The sequence below is a fragment of the Plecotus auritus genome (assembly GCF_963455305.1).
Source record: "Plecotus auritus genome assembly, chromosome: 7".
Lineage (NCBI taxonomy): Eukaryota > Metazoa > Chordata > Mammalia > Chiroptera > Vespertilionidae > Plecotus > Plecotus auritus.
The window spans coordinates 92,969,101-92,981,844 of NC_137774.1; positions in this window are offsets into that span (position 1 = coordinate 92,969,101).

Sequence of the window (12,744 nt, forward strand, 5' to 3'; positions counted from 1 at the left end):
CTGTGGAGTGAGTGGGGTCCCTCTGGTAGATGGGGTCCCTCGGCCTCGCCTGTGGGGATCGGGCCAAAACCAGCTCCGAGGGGTCCAAGAGTGTGAGAGGGCACTCTGAAAAGTTGCTGTCATGCAGGGTGTGGAACGCAAACACAAGTGTGCAGTAAAACAGATTCGGGACCGACAGTGACCCAGCAACAGCATAACCCATGGCCAAAGGTGAAATCGCATGACCCCGCGAGGAATCAGGATACCTCCTCTCTGATTCCGGGATGCATCATCCAGGAACCACTGCTGCTAAGTCACCATAGCTTGGCAGCTCCTGCATTGACTGTCTGCCCCCTGGTGGTCAGTGCACGTCATACCTACCAGCCAGTTGGCCTGTCAGGCGGTATGAGTCAGACGGTTGCTTATTCTTTTATATATATAGGCTAGTGGCCCAGTGCATGAAATTCGTGCACGGGGGGGGGCGGGGTGTGCGTTCCCTCAGCCCAGCCTGCACCCTCTCCAATCAGGGACCCCTTGGGGGATGTCCGACCGCTGGTTTAGAACCGATCCCACAGGGCCTAATCTGGCTGTTGGACATCCCTCTTGCAATCTGGCACTGCTGGCTCCTAACCACTCACTTGCCTGCCTGCCTGATCACCCCTAACTGCCTCGGCCTGCCTGCCTTATTGCCCCTAACCCCTCTGCCTGCCTGCCTGATTGCCGCTAACCTCTCTGCCTGCCTGCCTGATCGCCTCTAACTGCCTCTGCCTGCCTGCCTGATCAACCCCAACTGCCCTCCCCTGCTGGCCAATTTGGTTCTGATTGGTTGGTTTCTATGCCAGTCAGCGTCTCCGGGCCTATCTCCAGGCCTGATCAGAGAGGTGGGGCTAATCCGCAGCCCCCACGGAGGCCCGGAGAGAAACAGAGGTATGGCTGCTGGCGAAGCCCGGAGAGAAAGAGAGAGGCAATGGCTGCTCAACAGCTGCCACGGAGGCTGCGGATCAGATCCTGCCTCTCTCTCCGGTCCTCTCTCTGGGCCTGATCCACAGCAACCCAACACTGACTGCAGGACTGACTTCTGGTGTTTGGTCCAGCCTTTGGTCGGTCGTTACAGACCCTGGGTTTTTATATATTAGGATAATTCAGTGGCATTCAGTGAATTAAGTACATTCACAGGGTTGTGAACCATCACCACTATCAACTGAGGAACTTGTACCCAACTGTCATCTACCTGGTTTGTTTGTTTGTTTGTTTGTTTTGGTTGTTATCTTTCCAGTATTAATGTGTAAGATTTTTTAAAAGTGTATTCTGGCTGTGAGATCTTTGAACATTTTCATCAACCGGAAAAGAAATCCATTAGCCATCACTCCCCATTCTTCCTGCACCCAGTTCCTGGCAACCATCAATCTTTCTTTTTCAATGGATTTGCCTATTCTAGAGATTTCATATAAATGGGATCATATAATATAGGGCTTTTGGTGTCTGGCTTCTTAGCATAATGTTTTCATAGTTCATCTCTGTTGTAGTACTTTATTCTTTTGTTTTTTGTTTTTTGTTTTTTGGTTAATCCTTACCTGAGGATATTTTCTTGCCCATTGATTTTATTTTATTTTATTTTTTAGAGAGAGAGAGTGGAAAAGAGAAATGGGGAGAAGAGAATGAGGGAGGCAAATTGATTGGTTGCCTCCTGCATGTGCCCTGACCAGGGCTCAGGATCGAACCTGTAACCCAGGTATGTGCCCTTGAGATGGGGAATTGAACTCATGACCCTTCAGTATGCAGACCAACACTCTAACTACTTAGCAACTTGGACAGGGCAGCACTTTATTCTGTTTTATACCTGAATAATATTATTTGTATGGCTATACTACATTATGTTTATCCATTCATCTCTTGATGGACATTTGGGTTGTTTTCACTTTTTGGGTATTATGAATAAGAGGGCTATGAACATTCATGTACAAGTTTTTGTGTGAACATATTTTTTATTCTCTTGAAGATATACCTAGGAGTGAAATTACCTAGGAAATATACCTAGGAAAAGTAACTTAACTTTTCCAAGAATTGCTAACCTGCCTTTCAAAGCACTTTGAAAGAGACTGCATCATTTTACATTCCCATTGGCAATGTTCAAGGGCACTACTTTCCTCACACCCTTACCAACCCTTGTTATTTTTCTTTCCTTTTAAAAAAAATTATAGCCATCCCAGTGGGTATAAAGTAGTATCTCATGTTGCTTATGACTTGAATTTCCCCAATGATTAATGATGTTGACTTCCTTATCACCTTCTTATTGACCATTTGTATAGCTTTGGAGAAATGTTTATTCAGGTTCTATGCCCATTTTTAAATTGGGTCCTCTTTTTTGTTGTTGAGTAGTTAGAGGTCTATATATTTTCTAGAGACTAGACTTTTTAGATATGTGATTTGCAAACATTTTCTCCCATTCTGTGGGTTGCCTTTTCACTTAAAAAATATTTTTATTTATTTCAGAGAGGAAAGGAGAGGGAGAGAGAGATGGAAACACCAACGATGAGCAAAAACCATTGATCTGCTGCATCCTGCATGTGCCCAACCAGGGATTGAACCCAGGCCTGTGCCCTGACCGGGAATTGAACTGTGACCTCCTGGTTCATAGGTCGATGCTCAACCACTGAGGAACACTGGCCCAGCTGCCTTTTCACTCTTTTGATAGTTTTCTTTTTCACATGTTCTTTCTTCTAAGAGTTTTATAGTTTTCAAATTTAGGACTTTGAGCCATCTTGAGTTATTTTTTTGTTTATGGTAGGAGGTAGGGGTCCAACTTTATTCTTTATTCAGTTCTTCCAGCACCATTTATGATAAGACTATTTTCCTCCATTGAATGGTCTTAGTATCCTTGACAAAAATCAATTGCTCAGAGATGTATGGGTTGATTTCTGGACTCTCATTTCTAGTTCACTGATCTCCATGTCTAAAAGTACATACTTCCTGATTCCATTTATGTGGAATTCAAAACCAAGGCAAAACTAATTTATGAAGATAGAAGGCTGAAAGGTGGTTACTTCTGGGGTCAGGTGGGGGGAGGGAAGGGCCACAAGAGAACTTTATAGGAGCTGGGAATGCTCTATGTGTTGATCTGAGTGGTGGATACTCAGGTGTAAACATATATGAAAGATGATCACTCTGTACCATTAAGATTCATGCAATTAATACATTAATATCCTTTAGTATATTTATGTTATATATCCCAATAGAAAGGAAGGGAGAGAGAGAGAGAGAGAGAGAGAGAGAGAGAGAGAGAGAGAGAGAGAGAGAGAAGGAGGTAGGAGGTAGAGAAGAGGGAAGAAAGGAAGGGAGGAAGGAAGGAAAAAATATGACATGGTCAGAAAGTAGGGTGGACATGATTGGTGTGGTGGGGACTCAGGTTTGGTGACTGATGGCACGATGCTCTGGGGTGGAGAACACCAGGGAAGTGGATCTGGGGAGAGGGCTGAGTTCAGTTTTGGGCTTGTTGAGTGTGAGGTGGTGAGGTCTGGGAATCAGGTGGATGCTAGGGAAGCAGTGGCTGGTGTGGGATGGAGAGCCAGGACCTGTATGAGCCAGTGCAGAGCGAGCAGGCAGTGGGACAAGAAGAACCCATGAACCAACCCTGAGCACTCAGAGCAGGAGGAGGACCAGGCAGAGGTGGAAGTCAGCTGGCTGAGAGGTGGGAACTGAGGGCTGAAGGATTTGATAAGGTCGAAGATTGAGTGGAAAAATGGCAACAAGATGGTATCCGATGTGCTAGGCCCCAGGCTAAGACCTGTGTCTGCTACGATTCATCTTATCCCTGTGAGTCCAAAAAGGGAAACTGAAGCCCAGAGCTCGCCCAAGTTCAATGGCAGAGCTGGGTGTGGAACCAGGTAACCTGGCTCTGAGCCTGCATTTGTAAGTGCTCCCTGACACTGCCACCCAAAGCAGAGGGGTGTGGGGGCAGGACTGAATTTGGGGTCACAACAAGGAGGTCCTGTTCCTTGTCCCTCACCCTCCTAAGTTGCTTGTTCCCTCTAGGGAAGGTGGGAAAAGAGGGGCCCCCCTCAGCCTGGAGCTTCCCTGCTCAGGACGCAAGGGAAAAGCTCTGTGAGCACAGATGGGAGGGCCCGAGGATGGGAAGGCAAGAGTTCTGACAGAGGCCTCCTTCTGCCCAGGCCTTGCTCCCTGTGCTCTCTAAGAGTGTGGCTTTCCTGGAAATCAAGGACTCAGCTGCCCAGGAACTCATCAGACCTGTTTGTGTCCCAAGGAGCGAGGCCAGAGCCAAGCTGGAAGGAGTGAGTGCCACGGGCACCAGCTCGCCTGCCTGGCAGCTTCCTGCTGCCCTGCTCTCTGGTGCCTCGGTCTGCCTGCCCTGCAGTGGCCTTGCTCCCCGAGGACACAGGATGACCAGTGGGGAAGGCCAGAGGGAATCTCTGCAGCTCAGGAGAGAAAACTGGGGCCATTCTTTTGCTCATTCATTCCTCCCTTCTTTAGACATCCATCTACTTATATGCCCTATTTCAGGGCCCACCTCTGTAGGGGAGCCACTGTGATCCGGCCCCAGTGGCCTAGGCCCTAGGGAAAAGAAGGTGGGTGGGGAGTGATGGGCCAGTTGTGAGGCTGCTGGTGACTTATGATCCCTCTTCCCCCCACCATGGGTCGTTGATGGCCTTGGCTGCCCCTGACCTGCACCCATCACCATCTGCCTTCAGTCTCCATGATTCTCTATCTTGTTCTTGAGGGTTTCCTGGATTGGCTCCATAAGATCCCCAGATGGGGTTCCCCCAGGTCCTCCTCTGGTTCAGGCAGCTGGGAGTGGTTGGGGGCCAAGGCTCCCGAAAGCCAGAGAGAAATTGGGAGGAGCACACCTGTTGATGGACACCTCATCTCTCCTGAATCGTATCTGGAATCACCTTTTTAAAGGGACAAGACTTCCCATGGCCTCCCTTAACCTCCCTTGTACCACTGTCCTTTTGGCTCTGGGCTCCAGCTGCATAGCTTCATTCAGTTCCTTGAGTTCCCTACATTTTATTCTGCCACAGGGCCTTTGCATATACTATTCCTGCTGCTTGGAACACTGTCCCACCTGACACCACTCCCTTCTTTGCCTGTTTACTCCCTACTCAGCTTTCTGCTCTCAGCTGTGTATCACACCCTTGGGCCCTGATGCCTGGAATGGTCAAATCCCCTTCTGTGCATTTTCATGGCACCACATACTTGTAGCTGGGGAGATGTAGCGGTGTTTGTCTTCCCAGCTGTCAGCCTGGGATCGGGTTGGATTTTGTCCAGCGGTGTACCCCCAGCACCTTGCACAGGGCCTGTACCTAGCAGACTCTTGGGAAACATTTAACCAACTCCAGGCGGCCCAGAGAGCTGGCCCTGAATTGCAGAGGCCTCTGGAGGCCACTGTATGCTCTCAGCCTCTAAAAAGACACGATGATCCAGAGGGTGAGGCTAGGGCCTTCAACCAGTGCAAAGCCATCCCCTGGGCTCCATGGGGCCTGTCCTGTCTGAGCCTTAGTCTCCCCATGAGCAGAAGGGACCCTCAGGGATCTGCCATCCCTGGGCCTACTTGGCTGTACTGCACTGAAGGTGATCTGTCTCAGGAGCTGCCAGACTGGCTCTCCTGGGGTTCTCGGTGGCCCCAACCGGGGCCTGGTAGATGATAGGCCAGCACCCCCAGGCACAGCCATGGCAGGCCTTGGCATCCCCAGGGATCGGGCCTCCCCTGGCCCCACTGGCTCCCTCAGCCAGCTGGGTCTCATTGAGGGTAATTAGTCCAGTGAGACGCCTGGGTCTTGGCATTTCATTTTCCACTGTGATCCGTCCCGTCAGCCGGGGCCTTCGGATCGTGGCCCCCGTGTAAATCATGAGGGGGTAGCTGTTAGAGAAACAGCAAATTCCTTCCACCCGTGTGGCTGGCTAAATCGACTCTGAGAGCAGATTCTCTCCTGGCGCTTGCTCAACGGCCAAGTCCTTTGAAGGTCTTTCCAGGACAGACCCCAGGGGCTTGGAGCCGGCTGGGCGGGAATCTCCTGGGGAGCCTCCGCTGACTGAGGAGGGCAGGGCTCCTCCAAGACCTCGTGGCTGCTGGGGAGACCCTGCCTGACATGGCTTCATCATCACTCTACGTCTCTGTGGCAACCCTGGGGGTGAGTGCACCTTTTTTTTTCACAGCCAGGAAGTGGCCGACAGTGGGGGGTTGTTGATGGGGTCCTCCGCCAGGGACATGAAACCTCAGAGCAATGAAACATCCCGGTGGAATATCAGGCCTCAGGGGTGGTGAACACATGCCACGAGTTTCCGAAGGAACCCCTGTAGCCACAGTCTGGTGGGAAATTCTATACCATTCCTGCTGTAAGCTTAGCCTTGGGCTGGGCCAAGATTTCAGTGTGGCTGAGGGCTAGTCTGGGCCTCCAGGGACCCCCAAGTGTCTGTGTGTGTCTGTTCAACTCTTCCTTGTCTGTTTTACATGCAAAACCCTCAAGTCTCACTTGATAAAGGAAGAAAAGTTCTGCAAGGGAGACAGTGAGAAGGGTGAGGACCTGTGTTGGCTCCAGAACCGGGGGACTGAGTTTGCAACTGGCTTCACCTCTTCTAGGTGGGTGACTTTGAGCAAGTCACTAACCTTGCTGTGACTCAGTTTCCCTATTTGGAAAATGAAAATGATAGACTACCCTCACAGCTTGGCTCCTTCCTTCATGCAAGCCAGGCTAAGGGATCCAATGGTGGACGGACAGATATCATCCATCATCCGGACCCCCACTGAGCCTACCATCCAGGGGAAGGCAGATACCATGACCAGTGATAACATCATGATGATAGGCCAGGTGCAGGAGGGGAGGGAGTGGGCCATGGTAAAGTTTTGCCCTAGGAGTAAGGAACTTCTATTGTATTGAGTGTGATATGATCCCAGATGCAATTTAAAAACTGAGTTGAGCCCTAATCGGTTTTGCTCAGTGGATAGAGCATCGGCCTGCAGACTCAAGAGTCCCAGGTTCGATTCCGGTCAAGGGCTTGTACCTTGGTTGTGGGCACATACCCTGTAGGGAGTGTGCAGGAGGCAGCTGATCGATGTTTCTAACTCTCTATCCTCCCTTCCTCTCTGTAAAAAAATCAATAAAATATATTTTTAAAAAATAACCGAAGTGGTAAGTAAAAAGTCCAGAAAGGCCTGTGGAACTAAGGAAGCACAGAGGAGATGTCCAATCCAGCTTGGAAGGCTTCCTGGAGGAGGTGATCACTTGAAGAATGGCTGGGATGATGATAGGCCTCCAGGTAAGAGAAGGAGGAAGGGAGTTTTTTTCCAAGAAAGTCTATCCTGGATCACACCAAGGAGAGAGGCTCTGTTTGGTGCTGGTGAGTCTGGCCCAACCATTGCCCTTCTTAACAAGCAGGGAGCAGACCACGGGCCGAGAGCTGCCCCTCGACCATAGCAGCCAGCTAGAACTGACCGCTCGGCTTTGTTTCATTCTCTATATGTTTATGGTCACCCTCTGTAGATGGCAGGGAGACTAGCTTTTCATTTGGGGTAGTGAGGTTTTTGGAAAAGCTTCCTTTAAATTAAATGAATGTACATGAGTTGATTTAAGGAAAATGATTAATGTAAACAATATTTAGGCTCAAAAATCATGAATGTGGGGTGGGAATTACTGAGGTTTGGAAAGAGCTGAATTGTAGAGAAGAGGCTGTGAGAGACTATTCTGAAAGCAAATGTTCCAGAATTCTCTGGAATACGGTTCTAGAACGCCTATGCTGAAAGTATTAGCTTTCAGTCTTGAGTTCAAATCTCTTTGAATGAAGAGGCTCCATCCTGGAGCCAAGGGAGTGTGGCTGCTCGTTAGAGAGAGATAGACAGGCTCCCAGGCACATGAGTGTTGGTTGCTGGGCACGCACATAAGCTTGTAGTTGATTATCTTGAAGCTAAACTGCATGGGTGGTCCGGGAGCCAGCTCAGTCCCGTGGCTGTGGCATCTGGCACTCTCAGGGCGGCGCCCTCCGCCCCCACACCACTTGCCCCTCTGCGCCAGCCTCTCCCAGCTGGTGTGGCACGTTGTTCTCGGGCTTGCATGGTGCCTATGTGATGAGGGTGGAGCAGACAAGATTTCAAAGTTTCCTTCTTGGTTCAGTTGGGACCATGCAGCCAAATTTGCTTGGCACAGGCAGAAGCCATCAGTGCTGTGACCCCAGCCTCCGCTTGGGGTCAGCAGGCCCCACTAAGCAGAAGCTGAGGTCACTTAGCAGGGGAATCTTGGAGCAGCCTCAGCCAGGACCAAGGAGGGGATGGTTCTGCTCACCCCAGGAGGACTGGCCCCCCACTTCTGGGGAACAAAGACAGATAGGTGCAAGCCCAAGGGGAGAGGCCAGAATGGGGCTGGGGAGGCTGGGGACAGCGTCCTGCGGGCCTGTGCAAACCGGGTGGGGATACCTATGGTCAAATCCCTGTCTGGAGGCAGAAGGTGGGACTGGCTCCTCGGGTGTCCCGGAAGGCAGAGCCAGGCAGGCATCTGAGAGTGACAGGGGCCCAGCCTTTGGACTGCTCTGAGGATGAACCTGCTGCCAGCCTGAGCCATTGTGCGAAAAGGCGCCTCAGTAGGGAGTGAACTGCCCATGTCTGGAGGAATGCAAGCTAGGGCTGGTGACCATGTGGCAGAGATGGGACAGGCTGGCTTTTAGAACCAGAGTCACTCCTCACCGCAGAAAGATGGGGGTGCAGCTTCAATGTGGTCCAACCAGAATCAGAACCCACAGCAGGCTGAGCCGGAAAGACCCCCTAGGGCAGTGGTCGGCAAACTCATTAGTCAACAGAGCCAAATATCAACAGTACAACGATTGAAATTTCTTTTGAGAGCCGAAAACCGACTTCTGCGCATGGGCCACGAAGTTTCAATCGCACTGTACGTGCGCGCCCACATGTGGTATTTTGTGGAAGAGCCACACTCAAGGGGCCAAAGAGCCGCATGTGGCTCATGAGCCGCAGTTTGCCGACCACTGCCCTAGGGTATCTGAGGTGCAAAGTGCTCCTGAACAGAAGAGGAAGCCGAAGCCCATAGGGAGATCTCCTTCCCAGCTGCTTCTCGGTTCCCTCCCTCTTTCCGTTCAACCCATGTTCGTTCCTGCATGTGCTCAGGATCACATTCCTGTCCAAGGCCTGTTATAGGGGTGATGGATGCTAGGGCATGCAGGAGGGTGGGACTGGGCAGAGTGAGGGGGCACATTAACATACGGCCTCTTGGGGGTTGTTGGGGGCTGTGAGGTGGGATTTCAGGTCTGTGAGGGACTTGGGGCTCCTCAGTTAGCAGGGAGAGGGCATCTAGGACAGGGGTTGTGTCTTGCTGAGCAGGCCCTTACCTCTCTGGGCTCCAGACCTCTCTGTGCCACCAGGACACTGGGCTGGGGCTGGGGCTGGGGCTGGGGCGATGGCTGTGGGCCTGATGAAGGGCCTGGGAAGGACAGGACAGCCTGGAGCCGCCCTAATCTGGGGCTTAGCCCTGACTTCAAAGCTGGTGGCTTCCTTGGAATGTCCAGGCATTGTGGGGGCAGAAGGGGGGGTGTGCCTGGTTCCCATCAAGCTCCAGAGAGTAACTGTGGCCTCTTGGGGGCTGTGAGGACAAGATGGGTGGCATGAGGGCAGGTCTGGGGATCTCAATGGGGGCATGTGGTATGGAGTCCCAACCCCTTTCAGCTGTGTGACTTTGGGCCTGTGGCTTAACCTCTCTGGACCCTTGTATTCCTCCTCAGAAACAGGGTGAGTGGTACCTCCCTCCCAGGGCAGCACCTGGTGAAGGGCCTGGCCCAGGTGAGGGTACCGAGTCTGTGGGGGTGTCTGAGCACAAACTTGTTGCAAGGATGGCCTTTGTGGCCCCACAGCGCCACCTACTGACAGCTGAGCAGCTGTGCTCAGCTCTGGCTTCCCTAAGGCCTTCCCGGCTGGGCGGCCAAGGGCACAGGTTAAAAGCACCATTTGGGGGCAGACAAGTCTGAATGTGAGTCCAGGCTCCCTCAAGTTGTGGATGAATGACAAAGCAAGCTCTTTCGTTTCAGTTTCCTGAAAAAGGTAACAGCAGAGTACCCACTGTGCTTACATACATTCACACATGTCTCCCAGCAACCACGGAAGTAGAGCCCACGGATCCCCATTTAATAGATGGGGAAACTGAGGCCAGAGAGGGTAAGACACTGGCCCGAGGCTGCACAGCCAATAGGTGTCACAACTGAGATCTGAACTCAAGCAGCATGGCTCCTCAGCCCTTACTTGTTAAGGCTAAGCCCCAGCTGGTATAGCTGTCTGTCAGGAATGCAGGTAAGAGTTACTCCTGGCAATTCAGCTGAAACCCTTGCTCAGGTGGCATAGTATGGTGACTCCAGCACAGGATTTGCAGTTGTTCTGGGCTCAAGTCCTGCCTCCACTACTCGCTAGCTGTGGGACCTGGGCAAGCCATGCAATGCTTGGTGCCTCTGTTCTCTTCAAGGGCTTGGTGCAAGCATCAGAGACGAAGCACAGAGGGAAACACAGCACCTGGCAGCAGTGAGCTCCTTGTTGTTCTCACGTACCAGCACTGTTCTTGCTCTGAGCAGGTGGGCCCTGCTGGTCCCACGTACCCGGGGATGGTACCTGAAGCCACCCTCACACTGCCACAGTCCTGCGTCCTTCAGGCACCAGAAGACTGGCAGTTGGGGATGAGAGCTGAATGTCCAGAGGAAAGAGGGGATGGAGAAGCAGCTGTGGAGGGGCCGCAGTCGGAGCCTGGTTCACACTTTCCTCCAAGTTTGTTGTGAGGAGTCCCTCTCCTTGTGAACCTCCAGCCACTTACTTGGGAACCCGGGGGACCTCTCAGGACAATGATGTGGGTGGGAGGAAAAGCCTGCCACCATCTGCTGTGTGCTCGCCTCTGAGACCACTTGTTTCCTGGTCTGCAAAGGATTGCCTTATACTGGTGTCTGCAGCCACTTCCAGATCGAAAACTCCCCAACCTTTTCCTCCCCCCGCCCCCCACCCCCGCATGCCCATCAGGTGTTGGATCAGCCAAGGACAAGGATTCTAGGGCTCCATACACCTCTGTTGGGGAGCGCCTGTCTGTGACGTTCAACCCCCACTACCCCAGTGGGAGCAGCAAGCTTCCCAATGGCCATGGTGGGGGATGGAAGGGCCATGGATGGGGCCACAAGGCTCAGGATCCAGGACAGCCATCCCGATCCAGCCTGCCCTCTTTCCATGTGGGCCTCCCTTTCAGTGCAACGCCCCTCCCAGAAATGCCCACTTCAGCTCTGTAATTACTGATTCTTCTCCTCCTTCCTGCCCCACCCCCAAGCTTCGTCAAGTCTTTGCCAGCAGACAGGAGTCGGCTGTAAAAGCTGAAGGCCTGAGCCAGCTTGAGTACATCCAAATAAAAGGAAATGGAAAGTGGGCACCCCAGAAACCCACTGTCCAGATTGGGAGAGTTTCGAAAGGGACCACAGATCCAGTTGGGCCCAGAGGAGCCTTTGGGGAGGCTAAGGACCTTCACTGGGCCACCATCCAGGGACTCCTGGACCTACCAGTGAGGGGGTTTTGAATGCTGGGGGGAGGGGACCGGGTCACCTGGTATGTAGCCCTTGCCAGTCTCCATAGCACTTGGGCCTCCACTCGGGCTCAGCCCTGCCACCTTCGGGGAGGTGGGCCAGGCAGGCAGGCGAGTCTATTTTACAGATGAGGAAGCTGAGGCCAGAGAGGAAAAGCTGAGGCCCAGAAAGGACACGTAGGCAAGAAGTGGCAAAGTGAACCCCAGAAGCCAAGGCTGAGAGCTCTGGGTCCAGTGTGCTCCCCATTGCCTACCCTGGGGCTCCAGCCCCTGCTGTAGTCTACTCCCTGAGGGCTGGACACATGGATCCCCAAAGAGTGCTCAAGGTTGGGGCTGCTGCAGCTTGGGAGTGGGTCGGTCCTGGGCCCTGAGGGAGACATGGGACAGGAAGGAGCATTTAGATGAAGTAGGGATGGAGAGGCAAGTGACGGAAGATGCCTGGAGCTAGAGAGGGAACTGGTGCTTCTTGAGCAGCTGCATGTTGGGCCCTGTGCCTTGGGCTTCATGTGGTTGATCTCTCTGAAACCTTTCTGAAGATCTGAGACTGGCAACATATCCTACATCCCAATAATGGAAAGATAGCAGCAACAAAACACACACACACACACACACACACACCACACACATATACACCACACACACACCACATACACCACACACACACATACACACCACACACACACACCACACACACCACACACACACACACACACACACACCACACACACCACACACCACACACACACCACACACACCACACACACACACACACACACACACCACACCACACACCACACACACACACCACATACACCACACACACACACACACCACACACACCACACACACACACCACACACACACCACACCACACACACACACACACACCACACACACACCACACACACCACACACACACACCACACACACACACCACACACACCATACACACACCACACACACACACACACACACACACCACACACCACACACACACACCACACACCACACACACACACACACACACACACACACACACACCACACACACCACACACAAAACCCAGGTAGGTGACCAGAAAGGATATCCAAATGGCCAGTAAAGACCTGAAAAGATACTCAACCTCATTCCTCATAAACACAAATGAAAACTTCAATGAGTCATACACCTACCAGAATGGCTAAAATGAAAAAGATGGGTGCTAACATCC